At 34.3% G+C, this 11,199-nt stretch overlaps 1 non-coding gene across 1 annotated transcript; it reads right to left on the reverse strand.

The window, feature by feature from the left end:
* Positions 1 to 1,822: 1,822 nt before the first annotated feature.
* Positions 1,823 to 1,929, reverse strand: LOC136228313 (small nucleolar RNA R71). Its single transcript, XR_010688641.1, has one exon. It is a non-coding gene; the product is annotated as a small nucleolar RNA R71 (small nucleolar RNA).
* Between the last annotated feature and the right edge of the window lie 9,270 nt (positions 1,930 to 11,199).

Raw genomic sequence — 11,199 nt, forward strand, 5'->3', positions numbered from 1 at the left:
TTGCACGCCCTCAAAGAACTCGATGCTCCATGTTCTCTGTAAACTTGTATCAATTTATATTTCATCTAATAAAGTCCGTTCTATTCGATAAATCGTTATGCAGCACTTATGGTAACCAATCCACTAAAGTGATTGCTGGTGTTTTCATTAAAACGTAGTTAAATTCAAAATCATTACAAGGAAACTTTGTTGAACACTTAGGCAAATTATCATCTCGAAAGAGTTTTAATTTGATTAAGGGTAACTATCCCGAAAGGGTTTTGTCGCGTTCAAAGCCAATTAATTAGAGGTTCCGTCATTTATTTCATCATCATAATTGATACAAAGTTTAAGTTGTTTTCTTTGCTTAATGCAAATGAATACATTCATTTGTTTTTCTAAAAGTTCTAAATGTTCCTGTTTTGTAAAATTCATCCCTAAATCAGAAGATCTTTCTAACAATCGATATATTCTAATATAAAATCTTAATCCAGCATTTTCAAATACTCAAAGTCCACAAACTCAATTAAACAATTTCCTAAATTCAATTAGACAAATTTCACTTTTCATTTACATTCAATAGTAAATCTAACAAGTTCGAAATTAACAGATTCAAAAATAAGTTTTTCGTTAAAAAACGTATCCCTGTGGGATCGATATTTTTATTACTACAAGCGAAACCGTGCACTTGCGGAAATCGCTCAACAAGTTTTTGATCAAAGCCAATTAATTAGAGGTTCCATCATTTATTTCATCATCATAATTGATACAAAGTTTAAGTTGTTTTCTTTGCTTAATGCAAATGAATACATTCATTTGTTTTTCTAAAAGTTATAAATGTTCCTGTTTTGTAAAATTCATCCCTAAATCAGAAGATCTTTCTAACAATCGATATATTCTAATATAAAATCTTAATCCAGCATTTTCAAATACTCAAAGTCCACAAACTCAATTAAACAATTTCCTAAATTCAATTAGACAAATTTCACTTTTCATTTACATTAAATAGTAAATCTAACAAGTTCAAAATTAACAGATTCAAAAATAAGTTTTTCGTTAAAAAACGTATCCCTGTGGGATCGATATTTTTATTACTACAAGCGAAACCGTGCACTTGCGGAAATCGCTCAACAAGTTTTTGGCGCCGTTGCCGGGGATACGCCAAAATTTTTGACAAAAATTTTATTTTTCGTATTTTATTTTCGAATCTAGGTTTACACATTATTTTTATACAACTTTTACATTTTATTTATTTTCAGTTTATATAACATATTTGTTTTCAATTTTGTTTTGAAGGTAGTTTGGGCCGTGCAACAATTTCAAGTTCATGCGCAGTTCGCGAAGTTCGGGCACACCACCAGACCCTCTTGATCCAGAAATTGAAAGAACACTTAAGAAAAACAACAAAAACAACAAAAACAAAGACAAAACACCCTTAAAAACCAAAGTAGTCCAGCCAGAAAATATGGCCGATCCACCGACACTTATGGATTATGCTAGGCCAGGAATGGCCGGTGTAACTAATAGTGTAGTTAGACTCCGTATAAATGCAAATCAATTTGAAATTAAGCCTGCTTTGCTTAATATGTTGCAAAACAACGTAACGTTTTACGGACTACCTAACGAAAACCCTAATGCCCATTTGACAAATTTCTTAGAAATTTGTGACACTTTTAAAATTACCGATGTAACAGTCGAAGCAATCAAACTTCGCCTCTTCCCTTTCACTTTGAATGATAAGGCAAAAATTTGGTTAACTTCTATGCCTGCTGCAACATTTGAAACTTGGGACCAATTAGCCCAAGCGTTTTTATCAAAATATTTTCCTTTAGCAAAAACCGCAAGAGTCATCAAAGAATTGACATCTTTTACCCAAATTGATAATGAAACTCTTTATGAGGCTTGGGAACGTTTTAAAGAACTTCAACGTTTATGCCCACACCACCAACTGCCAGATGCACTTTTAATGCAGACATTCTATAATGGATTAAATCCTACAACTAGAGGTTCATTAGATGCTATGTCTGGAGGGCTATTTATGAAGAAGACGTCCGCCCAAGCAAGAGAACTTTTGGAGGAAATGGCAATCAACAGCAGTATGTGGCCCGCAGAGCGTGGACATATACCAATGGCGAAACCATCATCCTCAGGTACATCATCGGTTAAAGGTATAATGAATCTTGATCCAGTTGCGATGTTACAAGCCCAATTTTCTGCTTTATCGCACAAAATTGATAGGTTTATGGCACCGTGCGATCCTAATGATCCGATCCAGACAGACATTGATTACGAAGGTATGAATGAGATAGAACAGGTAAATTTTGTCCAAGGACAAAACCAAACTACTAATCCTTCTTCTAATACTTATAATCCTGGATGGAGAAATCATCCTAACTTTAACTGGAAAGATAGTAATAATAATAATAATGCAAATGCTAATCAATATCGTGTAAATAATTATCAAAATCAAACAAGAGATACGATTAGCACTTTATCTTCAAAAATCAACAAATTTATAGATGCTATGAATGGAAAGGTAAGTAATCAAGACGAAGGTTTTAAACGGATCGAAAGTAAATTCGATCAGCTTATCAAAAACCAATCATCTAGCATCCATAATTTGGAAGTTCAAATTGGACAACTTGCTAAATCAATTCCATCCCGCAAAGAGGGAAATCTTCCCAGCCAAACGGAAGAAAATCCGAAAGAGCATGTTAAGGCTATCACTCTTCGCTCGGGGAAAAACTACTTAGGTCCGGAAATGCCCGGAAATTCAACTTTACCTGGAAATGATTTACCAAAATCCAAAGAAGATACGTTAAAACAAAAAGATACACCAATTGACTCTAGTACGAAACCTTTTGTACCAAAGCCACCTTTTCCGCACAGGGTCCGAAATAAGGACCATGATAAACAACTTTTATCATTTTTAGATAAACTTAAAAATTTGCATATAAATTTAACATTCATGGATGCAATTACGCAAATTCCTAACTATGGAAAATTCTTGAAAGATTTAATTTCAAAAAAGATTAGTTGGGAAGGAATTTCATCCATTTCACTTTCTGAAGATTGTAGTTCGATAGTATCAAGCAAATTACCTACTAAACTCAAAGATCCCGTATGCTTTACCATTCCGTGTAAATTGGGAAATATGGAATTCCCAAGTTGTCTTTGTGATTTAGGAGCTAGTATAAACTTGATGCCATTGTCTATTTTTGAAAAATTAGGTTTAGAAGAGGACATCAAACGAACCAATATGGTTTTGCAATTAGCGGATCAATCCACTAAAAGACCATATGGTATAATTGAAGACGTTTTAGTAAAAGTTGACAAATTTATTTTTCCTACTGATTTTGTTATCTTAGATTTTGCTTATGATGTTAATTGTCCGCTAATCTTTAGTAGACCGTTCATGAACACGGGACGTGCTCTAGTTGATGTGTCGGAAGGAAAAGTAGTTTTAAGAATAGGTGACGATAAGATCCAGTTCGATATGAATCAAGCAATGAAATATCCTATGGAGGATTTCGCCTGTATAAAACTTGATTTAGTTGAAGAATGTGTTAATGACATTGTTCAAAGAGAAGAAATAACAGAACCTATAATGGGTGAAGAATTAGAAGATAAGGACCCAGAGCCTTTGATTCGAGAAGATGGACCAGTTCCGCCTTCAGTAGTAGTTCCACCAAAATTAGAACTTAAAGAATTACCAAACCATCTGAGATACGCTTTCCTAGGCGGAAGTGATACTCTACCTATAATCATCTCTAACAAATTAACAAAAAATCAAGAAGAAAAATTGAAAGAAGTTGTTAGAAATAGAATAGGAAGTATGGGATGACAGATTTCAGATTTAAAAGGAATTAATCCTAGTATTGTAATGCATAGGATTCACTTAGAAGAAGATAAGCCACCTAAAGCGGATAGACAAAGACGTTTAAATCTGAATATGAAAGAAGTAGTCAAAAATGAGATTACTAAACTCTTAGACAATGGAATCATTTATCCTATTTCGGATAGTGAATGGGTTAGTCCAATCCATTGTGTACCCAAAAAGGGAGGCATAACTGTAGTAAGGAATGATGAAGGTGAATTAATATCTTCGCGAACCACCACCGATTGGAGGGTTTGTATAGATTATAGGAACCTAAATAAGGCAACTAGGAAAGATCATTTTCCTTTACCTTTCATTGATCAAATGATCGAAATGATAGCCGGTCATGCATTTTATTGTTTTCTTGATGGCTATTCCGGATTTTTTCAAATATATATTTACCCGGATGACCAAGATAAAACAACCTTCACATGTCCTTATGGAACATTTGCATATAGGAGAATGCCTTTTGGTCTATGTAATGCACCAGCAACTTTTCAACGTTGTATGACTGCAATTTTTAATGATTTCATCGAAGATATCATGGAAGTATTTATGGATGATTTTTCAGTTTATGGAGATTCTTTTGATGCATGTTTAAAAAACTTAGATAAAGTTCTTTCTAGATGCGAAGAAACGAATTTAGTATTAAATTGGGAAAAATGTCATTTCATGGTTGACGAATGAATTGTTTTAGGTCATAAAATATCTGAAAAAGGATTAGAAGTGGATAGAGCAAAAACTTCAGTAATAGAAAAATTACCCCCACCAACAACTGTCAAGGGAGTAAGATCATTTCTAGGACATGCAGGTTTTTACAGACGATTTATAAAAAACTTTTCTGTAATCTCCAATCCACCTAATTTGCTTATGAAGGATTCAACCTTCGATTTTAATGAAGATTGCATTAAAGCTTTCGAGACATTGAAAACAGCTTTAGTCAGTGCACCCATAATCGCTAAACCCAATTGGGATTTACCTTTTGAAATCATGTGTGATGCAAGTGACCTAGCTGTAGGATGTGTTTTAGGTCAAAGAAAGGATAAAAGATTACATGTTATATATTATGCAAGTCACACATTGTCCGGTGCACAGTTAAATTACACAACAACAGAAAAAGAGATGTTAGCCGTAGTATTTGCATGTGATAAGTTTAGGTCATACTTGTTAGGATCTAAAGTTATTATTTATACAGATCACGCAGCTTTACGTTATCTGTTTGCTAAGAAAGATGCAAAACTGCGTCTGATTAGATGGGTTTTGTTGTTACAAGAATTTGATATAGAAATTAAATACAAAAAGGGAGTAGAAAACCTTGTCGCCGATCATCTATCAAGACTAGAAGATGAAAACGGTCCTATAGGTGAAACTATCGGTATACGAGATGATTTCCCCGATGAACATCTCTATCAAGTAGAAAGTATCATGTCACCATGGTATGCAGATATTGCTAATTATCTTGCAACCGATATTGTTCCGGAAGGATTATCTTTCCAACAAAGGAGGAAATTTTTCTTCGATATTAAACAGTATTTTTGGGAAGATCCCTTTCTATTCAAATCATGTGGTGACGGGATAATTAGGAGATGTGTTGGAGAAAATGAATATGAATCTATAATAACGGAATGTCATTCCAGCTCATATGGAGGACATAATGGAGTTAATAAAATGGTAGCTAAAATATTGGAATGTGGTTTCTTTTGGCCTACGATGTTTAAAGACGTTGGTTCATTTATCACTCGTTGTGATAAATGCCAAAGAACAGGAAATTTAGGAAGGAAAGATGAGATGCCCCTCACAAACATATTGGAAGTTGAAATCTTCGACATGTAGGGAATTGATTTCATGGGACCTTTTCCGCCTTCCAATGGTAAAACTTACATATTAGTAGCCGTTGATTATGTTTCGAAGTGGGTTGAAGCAATTGCAACCCCTACGAATGATTCTAAAGTAGTTGTTAATTTTCTTGACGATATATTTTGTAGATTTGGTTGTCCTAGATTCGTTGTTAGTGATGGCGGTACCCATTTCATAAATCAAAATTTTGATATGCTTATGAAAAGGTATGGAGTACGCCACCGCGTGTCAACGCCATACCATCCTCAGTCAAATGGTCTGGCGGAGATCTCAAATAGAGAACTCAAATGGATTTTAGAGAAAACTGTTTCATCATCAAGAAAAGATTGGTCACAAAAACTCAATAATGCGCTATGGGCATACCGTACTGCATTTAAATCACCAATAGGAATGACTCCATATCGTTTAGTATATGGAAAAGCATGTCATTTGCCAGTAGAATTAGAACATAAAGCCTATTGGGCTATTAGAAAACTTAATTTTGATTTACAACAAGCAGGAAAGAAACGTTTGCTCAATTTAAATGAGTTAGATGAGTTACGTCATCTATCGTATGAAAATGCGAGGATTTATAAAGAAAGAGTGAAAAAATGGCACGATGCCAAAATCAAAGTCAAACACTTTAATGTTGGAGATAAGGTGCTGTTATTTAATTCACGGCTTCGTATATTTCCAGGAAAACTTAAGTCCAGATGGACCGGACCGTATTTAGTCTTCAAAACATTCGACTATGGTTCTTTAGAACTTGAGGAAACTAACGGCAATCGTTTCAAAGTTAATGGTAATAGATGCAAAATTTATTACGAAAATATTTCCGAAATAGGAACTAATTTCGTAATAAGATTTCCTGACATATAAATCATTTCGTTTTTCTACACATAGTTTTTATTTATTTATTATTTTTTTTTTTTTTTTTTTTAGATTATATCATTTTATGTTAGAATTTTAGATATATAAAAAATATATTCAAGTCATGATTTTAATTAATTTTTAGGAATTTAATGTGAATTAGAAGAAATTTTGTGATTCTCAGTTGAGAATTTGGAATTCTCAGTTGAGAATTCACATATTTAGAATTCTTAAGAAGATAAGAAATTTTCTGAACTTATAGAGAATTTAAAATTCTCAGTTGAGAATTTAGGTATTTCTAGTTAGCTAGGGAATTTCTGAACTTACAGAGGATTTGGGATTCTCAGTTGAGAATTCTGACTTCAATAGATTTCAAATAGACAGGAAAAATTCTGAACTTACCGAGGATAGGGATTCTCGGTAGAGGATCAGAAAATAGAGGTTTTGAGGCCTGATTTCTGCAAGGAAATCAGCGTGTCGCGACCGCGGCTCAGAATCCTCGGTCGTGACACGGTGAATTTCTGCAGAAATCAGACCTGTGTTCTTCATTTTCCAGCAGACACAACTTTTCAGAAACGAAAAATTGAGTTTCTTCATTTTTAAGAGGTCTGATTTTATGCCTTTTCACTTCAAAACAACACCTCTTTTTCATCCTAGGATTTTATAAATAGGATCTAGAGGTTCAGTTTTCTGTCACATTCTTTTCATCTCTGTCAGAACAATTCTATGATTTTCTTACAATTCATCTACCCAGAAAATAAGTTCAGAACTTTTTTTTGCTTCCTTACTCATTCCAAACACCATGACTTCTACAAACACACCATCTAAGAAAGTTGTTGCTTCACGCAATAAACATACTGATATATCAGAGCGTTATGGATGTAACTTTCCTATCTTCAATCATGATGAGGGAAGGCGCTTCTTGAGGCTTCGATACACATTCTTTGTAGGAATGCTATACATGGATGACTTTCTTAACGATCAACTGGGAATTAAAGACGATATGAGTCGCTACATGGAACGTTTAGGATGGACCAGATTTGTTGATATGAAGTTTCCTATAATTGGAGACTGGATATTAGAATTCTTCTGTACGGTTCGTTTTGTTAACAAGCGTCGGGTGCGTCTTAGCTTTCGTCGGGATGGCAAAACTTTTACTTTTGGATATCCTGAATTACATGCTTGGTTTGGTTTTCCCTTAAAGGATAATATTAAACGTCATCATGGAAGAGACATGACATCCACTGATATTTGGCGAATGCTCACCGGCATCTGGCCTTTCAATCCTAAACTTGCCTACAATCAGTCTTTTCACTCCAACTCTATGCTGTATTTGCATAAATTTCTGAGTCACAGTCTGTTCGGTCGCTCGTTCAGTAGTGTCGTCCAAGAAACTGATCTTTATGTACTTGGAGATATATTTCAAGGCAACGTGGTTGATTCTTCAAAGATTCTGATGGAGGGTCTTGTTGCCGCGTCTAGATCCAAGGCTAAGAAGGTTGGATTCGGGAATATCATATGTGGAATAATTCTAGGGACCAAGGGAAGTATTTATGTTCCTTGGAGTGATGCTGAATCTTTTCCGACGCTAGACTATGAATTTTTAGAATATGAAGGTCTAGTGAAACGAGTATTTCGATCAGGCCCAAATTTTCTTTCTGCACCAGAACGTCAAGCCTTCGTGCAGATGAAAATAGACCGCTATAGGGCTAAGAAAATCCCGATTGAAAGGGACGAATTTCTAGCATAACTTTGTTTATTTCGATTGTATATATGTTGTACATATTTCCAATTAATAAAACTTTCTCTTTTGCATTATATCCTGTTTTAGATTATTTGGTTAAACTATCATTATTTTCATTATTCTATACTAATGAATCTATTAAATGAAACTTTAGTAAATTCATGACTAATTAAATGTTCATAACTAAGTTTTAATTCCTAAAATAATGATTCATTTAACATACATTAATTAAAGCATTTTCATTTATTTTTCCATTAATAAGGATAAACCTTTGGTTTTCCTTATCATTTAATGTTTTACATTTATGTTTTTAAGTACAGATTACATTTTCAAGGAGATCAGGATAGAATTTATCAAGAAATTACACAACATGGAGTTAATATGCAGAATTTGGGTGACCAGCGGGTGATCCGCGGCCGAGAATGGTACGATTCTCGGTAACTTCAGCAAAAATCCCTCAGAAAATCAGAGAAAAATTCTCTGAAAAACGCGTACCGCGGTCGCGGATGTACGTCCTCGGTCGCGACACGCGAAGTTCATGCACTCCTTAGTCCGGATTTTTGCCTATTTTTCAACCCCTTTCTATTCCAACTCTACCTATTCCTCTTCCTATTCCTACTCTACCTATTACTCTTCCTATTCAACCCTATATATCCCTTTTACTTACACAAACCTTACATCACCTCAAATTTTAACCAATCCCCTACTCTAACCTCTTCCCAATACCTTACTTTTACTCTTCCCAATTTCATCATTACCCTTTTCAATCACCTAAACCTTTCAAATTCAAGTCTCCATACAACTTCTACTTCATCTTCAACCTCAAGCTTTTCTCTTTTTCATCTCTTATTTTTCCAAACCCTAACCACCATAACCATGCCTAGAGCAAAGCGTGTTGGACACAAGCCGGCTGTCACCGAGGCTAATCGCCTTCGTGTTAGTTGCGGGGCTTATTTCGACATTCATTCAGAGGAAGAAGTTGGACGTTTCAAGCATTTTTCACACGCCAATCGTAAGTTCGTGGATATGCAGTTTCTTGACTTTGATTCGGTAAGGAAGTTGAACTTCACTACTCAAATTGATGCTTTTATTGAGACTTTGGGGTGGGAAACTTTTGCTTCTATGCGTTTTCCCCAAATTACAGAATATGTAGTTGAGTTTTTGGTTACTTTGAAGATGAACAAAAAGAGAACGGAAATTTCTTTTAGGAATAATGGTACTACCTATACCATAGATTATGAGGCTATGAGAAATATGTATGGTTTCCCTACTAGTGATTTTTATGATAAGCCTAAGGATTTTGACAATAACTCTTTTTGGTAAACTCTTTCCGATCAAACTTCTTTCGACTCCAAAAACACTTCAAGCAAATTGATTAAGGACAATTGTGTGTTTTTCTTTCACAAATATTTGAGTTTTTCACTTTTTGGTCGTGTTGAGAGTTCGAAGATTCAAGTCCGGGATTTGTTTGTTTGGGATTGTTTATTCAAAGGTTTAAGGGTTGATAGCATTGGAATGATATTTGACAATTTGTATCGTGCTTCGAGGGCTCATACCACTCAAGTCCCTCTCGGTAATTTAATCACCGCTATTGTTTTGGGAGCACGGGATGAATTGGCAACTTATGATATGTCCACCTACCATGGGTATATTCCGGTTTTGGACATTGCGGCTCTTGAGCGGGCTCATTTATTGGTTTCTGCGGCTCCTCCGGTTTTTATTTCTTATGCTTCCAGTATTGCGCATCTTCGTGGCACTATGGGTGGAGGTGCTTCTAGTTCCCAAAATGTAGGTACCGAAGAAGGAGGTGCGGAGGAAGGAGCGAAAGATGCACCACAAGCACAAGCAACTTAAGACAATGCTCTGGTGGATTTACGGAGAATTTTGAACCAAATCAATGCAAATAATAGACAACTGAATTTACGAATTGATGATTTGGTGGAGAACAACATGGTGATGAATGACAACCTCAATACTTTGAGGCGTGCGCAAAGATCGACTCGGCATCGGATGCTTTCGTTTTTCCGTCGCCAAAATGTGGAAACTTCACCAACACCTCCGGATTCCCCGCCGCATGTTTAGGTTTTATCTTTCATTTTTTTTATCCTATCTTGTTTTAATTTCAGTTTCGTACGTTTTTATTTCTTATGTTTCGTACAATTTCAATTTCAATTTAATTTTATGTTGAATGTTTTCTTTGCTATATCTTTCATTTCTTTTCGTCTGTTTTATCTTTAATGTTTTATCTCCATTTTACACCAATGAGGACATGGTCCAATTTAAGTGTGGGAGGAGATATATACATATATCATTTTTATACAAACGAATGAATGAATGAATATATGCAACACTTGTTTTCAAAAATACAAATGCAACGTATATTGCAACACTTTTATAAACTTAACATTTTTTATGATATATCACTTTTACATTTATAAATTAAACATAAGTTAAAATTCTTTTATGATTATTTTTAGGACATCATTATCGATAGAAATAATATTTCTATACGGGTAATATCTTTCAATTTTTTTTTACAAATCTTCGACACGATTTTAAGTAAAAAAATTGTCTCGAGTAAATGTATTTAAGTAAAAATTCTTTATTTTCAATCTCTATTTCATATCATGAAATTCATGATATAATAAATCTTATTTTAAATTTTCAATTAGGTTTATAGGCATTAAATTGAACTAACAATTTTTTTAGCTCGGTTTTGATTTTGTCTTACATTAACACCAATTGAAGTTTTTAAGGAAACTATAGCCATAATACATGTTGAATTTTAAGTCAATATAGGATGAATGTGCTAACCTTCTTTTTCCCAAGTTACAATTTATAATTCATAATCATATTCTTAACTTTTGGCCACGATTGAGACCAACCTTATCAC

Source organism: Euphorbia lathyris, chromosome 4 (assembly GCF_963576675.1).
Source record: "Euphorbia lathyris chromosome 4, ddEupLath1.1, whole genome shotgun sequence".
NCBI lineage: Eukaryota > Viridiplantae > Streptophyta > Magnoliopsida > Malpighiales > Euphorbiaceae > Euphorbia > Euphorbia lathyris.